The 5403-nt window shown below is 32.6% G+C and overlaps 1 non-coding gene across 1 annotated transcript; it reads right to left on the reverse strand.

Moving 5' to 3' along the window:
* Positions 1-2379: 2379 nt before the first annotated feature.
* Positions 2380-2481, reverse strand: LOC123617384 (U6 spliceosomal RNA). The gene has a single exon (XR_006725512.1). It is a non-coding gene; the product is annotated as a U6 spliceosomal RNA (small nuclear RNA).
* Positions 2482-5403: the final 2922 nt, after the last annotated feature.

The raw sequence follows: 5403 nt of genomic DNA on the forward strand, positions 1-5403 counted from the left end.
CAGTTATCTTTATAATTTGCCTCCTTAAGGTGTTGTTTTTATTTTAATACACAAATGCAGATTCATACCTGTTTTTCCTCAGTGTGTATTAAAACCAACAGAGTCTATAGAGGCTTCAGCTGTGAGAAATTGGGTTGTCTTGTTGGAGATGATGAAGATAATTCCACTAACTGTAAGGATTCTTAACCTAAGAAGTAGGCAATAATTGATTATTTGTGTGTACTTATCATATGAAATAGGTTTTTGGGCCCAATTTGCTGATCTGTAGATAAATGGAGCTCTTCGAGGAATTCTTCAGAGAATTTTTGTTGGCATGAGAGAATTTTCTCCCCTGTGTGGTTGATTTTGCAAGTTACCCTCTAAGTGCTTTAGATCTGGCACAGCACTATTTTGTTAAGGAAGATGTGCCCAGTCAAGGAAAGAATGTTGCCATGGAGATCCTTGCAGAATAGATGTGGAAGTCATTCCGAACCAATAGGGCTGTGCTCCACTGAGGCATGTTTTCTCTCTTTTACCTCTGTCTACCAATAACAGCCTTCTGCTTAAGAATAATTCCTTTTCCACTAACTTTGACTTCAGCCTTTTCTGTTGTGTATTTTTCTAATTCTAAATCTTCCTTAGACCACACATCTTGTAAAATTATACAACTTATTCTCTCTGATTTTGTTAATTTAAATTTCAGTGAGAGTAATTTATCTTTTCTTTCAAAAACACCTGACCAGGCTGTATGTTTGTTGCCCCTGAGTAAACTTTCCTCTGGATTAGTCAGCTGTAACCAAGATGATATAGGACAATATACGGTAAAAAGAAAAATGTGGCCCAAAAGAGAATTGTCCAAAAAGATAGTTTAGTACTATTTTAAGAGTAGGCCTCTAAATAAACTTATCTAACATGGAAGAAATTTACTTATCAGATACTACCAGTTAAATAAATTGCAAACATTTTTATTTGGATAAAATAAATGGTAATACTGGAAAAAAGCACAGAAATGCTTTTGAATGAACAGTTTCTAGTATAATAGAGCTCTGTATTATTTTTCACTGAATCAATTTAAAAACATTGAAAATTTGTATTCTTATGTAAAATTTTGAGGTATATATTGTTTGAATGACTCAATTTTCCTTAATTATTATGAAATGATCATTTTACTAAAGTGTTTTCAACACTTCATGACATGAATGCTAAGATTATTTTTGGTACTGATCAAATCAGATACAAATCCTTGATAAAAACATTTTCAGATGTCACAGATGACACTTTAAAAAGTATATAACTATAAACAGATAGAATTGTGACTTTTCTACAGCAGGTTATATTGTCAATAAAATAATGTACCAATTCTTAGTGTGTGTGCCTTTCAACATGTCCTTTAATCACAGATCACTTCAATATTAATCACAATTCGCTACTTGTTCCCAAAAGTTGCTTTTTTGTTTCTTGTTAGAACATTCAATTTCAAAAAAGAATGTACATTTATTTAACTCATGAATTTCTACTTCATTAATTTGTTTCTTTTTTTTTTTTTTTTAGTCTTATAACCCAGTTCTTTTCCATTTCATCAGGACAGGTCACAATTGCTTTTATGTAAATCAAGTTGTGTGTTTAATATGCAAGGTCTGAACTTTAGATACATTGTTTTACTTACTGTCTAATTATTATGCTACACATATTTATCCAAACTGACATTCCAATGTACTGTACATTTTTCTGATATCCCTAAAATCACCTTTGTTCTCACCTTTTCTTTCATCTTAACACCTTTTCAGTGATGTTTCCTCAAAAGGAATTCTTGGGCACAAATAATATTAGAGGTAAAACAAACTTAAAAATTAACTATAAAATAGTATTTTAAACTTTGCACCAATAAATATGAATATTATAGAAAAAGCAGATGAAGTAAGTGACAGATAAAGAATAAGATTAATTGTTTTGATCAAAGCACTTGTTTCATACTATTAATTACTCTACATGTAAAATGTATGGTGCTTCTGCAATATTAATATCTTTTTTATGTCTAAATTATTTTTTATTCCCTTTGTAAATGTCTAGCAGAGGACAAGTGGGTTTGTGGGTCACAAATAGTATTGCTATACTAAATTGTGATAACATACTGAAATATGAATATTATGTAGTTCTAAGTCTACTTCATAAGAAAAAAGTAAAATATGGGGGAATGTAGTATTAATTCATAAAATAAAATGGATCACTTTTAGCACCTAAAATTTTAAATTTAAAAATTACTTTAAAATATAAAATTTGCTAATTTAAAAAATTGCTAACCTACTTCCTGTAAAGGTAATTATCTACCATGGAATGTCTTGTAGAATTGCTTTCAGATGTATCATGAAACGTAACTTCCAAGAGCACAAGCTTCACAAAATACACATAGAATACTTCATGAATTTGTGTATCATCCTTTACAAGGGCCCAGCTAATCCTCTCTGGGTCATTTCAATTTTACTGTATGTGCTGCCAAAGCATATATGATTTTGAAACAATTTGTTTTAACCACCAAGTGCTTAATTTTATAATTTGATATATGCAGTCTCACAGGCAGCAATATTCTCATTTGTATCAGTATTAACATGATAGTTATCACTTATATCAGTATCCATATAAGAAATGTTTATTGTTTAAGCCACCTAGTCTGTGGTAGTAATGTTATAGCAGCCTGAACTAAGATGGATTTTTGGTACTAAGAAGAGGGGTACACAGTGAGACAAGCCTAAAAATGTAGAAGTGGTTTTGGAACTGTGTCATGATTAGAGGCTGGAAGAGTTTTGAGATGCATGTTAGAAAAAGTCTATGGACTGTAAAAAGTAATCCTGGTGAGAACTCAGAAAGGAAAGGAGAATTCATCTTCTATCTTCCTAGAGAATACAGAAGTAATCATGTGCAGAATGTTGATAGAAATATAGGTGGTAAAGGCCATTCTGATGAGATCTCAGATGGAAATGAGGAACATGTTGTTGGACAATGGAGCAAAAGGCGATTCCTATTATAAAGTGGCAAAGAACCTGGCTGCATTGTGTCTATATTCTAGTGTTTTGTGGAAGATAGAACCTGTGAGTGATAAAATTGGATATTTAGCTGAGGAGATTTCTAAACAAAGTGTCGAAGGATCAGTTTATTTCCTCCTGAGTGCTGATAGTAAAATGTAAGAAAAGAGAAATAAATTGAAGAAGAAATTGTTAAGCAATGAGCAAAGAGAAAAATAGCACTTAAAGATTTGAAAATTTTTCAGCCTGTCTACATTGCAAAAAAAATGAGAAACCATGTTCTGAAGAGGACACTGAGGGTGTAGCTGACTGACCATTTTGATGAGGAGATTAGAGTGGCTATAAACCTTGGACCTAATCAGCCATCAGATAGAAGCCAGGAATAGAGATGGGATTATACCAGCAGACATACTGCCAGCTGGGATTAAAGAGAACAGAGAAAGTGGGACAGAATGAAGGAAGGCTGTTGGAATTTTTTGATTTTCTGGAACAGGATGACAAAGTTTTTTAGCTGTGAACTTGTGCTATTCTTCAAGAAAAGAAGAGAATGGCCCTGTAGGTGATTCAGATCTCATTGGGGCAATTATCTCGGGCCAGTGACCTGAGACTGAAACAGTGAAAGTAAATCTGCCTGGAGCCATGGGGAATGCAACCCCCACCCAGCATAATATTATCATTTATATCAATATTGACATAAAATATTTTCCTGGCAAAAGTGTTCACAATTTATTTTTTTCACCTATTTTACATAGAACATTAACTACTTGCTTTATAAATATGAAATACTATAAAGCACTTTACATTATTGTCAATAGAGGTACTCTAGTTGAATACAATCTTGGCAGAGAATGAAGTCATTTTGATTCTAGTCCTATCTTTAGTATTAATTATCTGTGTGATTTACAGCTGGTTCCTGTCATTCTCTCTGTCTTGGAATTTTCATGAGGACAATAATACTTAATCTACATACTTCCTAGGGTTGTTGTGAACAAAATAACTCTGATAATACTATAATTTGGATAGGTGGTGAATGATAAAATATAAGACCTATTATTGCTGGTGTAATTTTAGTCGCTAAAATAAATTTGATGATTTGAGTAATGATAGTCATGCTTAAAAATAGCTGCTTCTCTGCTGGATATGCAATTAAATTTGCTGTGAGTGTGTGAATGTTTTTGCCTTCTTAGTGCTTTAGTATGTATTTTGTGTCTTAAACATATTTAGAGATGAAAATTTTTTTAAATTATTACCACTTATATAAGAATTTAAGTTCTAAAGGTAAAGGTGTCATAGCTTTAGCCTTAGGAATGCCTACTTATAATTGTTTGTCTCCCACCTGCTAATGTCACTTTAGGTGTAAAAAGAATGAGCTATGAATTTAATTTTACATTTATCACGAAAACATCACCTTGACATTTAAAGAGAAAGAAAACTTTTTATGGGATTGCAAATGAGCACTTAAGATATTAAAATGTCTCCTTGATGGAAAAAACAAAATGCTCTTCTGTTGTCTTTTAAAAATGCCAACTTTCCTCTTCATAGTAACATACGTCAGAGTATCCTACATAGATTTGGGGTGAGGAAGGCAGCCCATAATTTTCCAAATTATCATTGGGCTTTGCAGTAGACTAAAGCCATTTTTTATCTTGAAAGATGGACAGGTAGGAAGTAACCTTTAAAAAGTCTGCTTTGGGGATGAGGAAGTTATGCTTTGAGGAAAAACAGCAGACAAATCAACAATTTTTAAAGTGATGTTTGTTCATTTTCATAGGATTGTAAGTTTGGGGGGATGACTGATAGATTTATCCTCTTCGAGCAGTGATTCATAAGGTGTGACCCAGAGAAGTGGGTTTGAGTGAAAGAATGAACTTAGATTAAGAGGTATTGGAAGGGGTCTGGAAATCCATGTGCCATAATAATTTTTCAAGTGTATGCTGGTACGCATGTTGACTTGTTGATGTATATACTCAAATTCTTTTGGCATTATCAGATTTCCTAATCAATTAGTACTAAAATTACAATTGCTATCAATTGAATATATATATATATTTTTAGAAAAATGTAACTTGATTAAGCAAGGAGGTCATTAGACTGACATGGTTCTAATGCCATGGTGCCCATTGTAAGCAAAGCAAACTCTAAGCCTTTTAAATGCCTTAAGTTGGAAACCTAAGGAAAAACTGCTCTTCAAGCTGTAGCCAATTAATGATGCCTCTGTGTTTTCTCTATAAAAATCTCTCCCCCAACTTCCTGTCAATGGAGCACTTCTAACTACTTCCCATTTGGCACTCCCTGATTTGAATTAGTTTTTGCTCAAATAAACTCCTAAAATTTTAACATGGCTCAGTTTATCTTTTAAAACCACTGTCTAAAATAAATGAATGCTGATACTAAGAATTGAGAG

This window comes from Camelus bactrianus, chromosome 14 (assembly GCF_048773025.1).
Source record: "Camelus bactrianus isolate YW-2024 breed Bactrian camel chromosome 14, ASM4877302v1, whole genome shotgun sequence".
Classification (NCBI taxonomy): Eukaryota; Metazoa; Chordata; class Mammalia; order Artiodactyla; family Camelidae; genus Camelus; species Camelus bactrianus.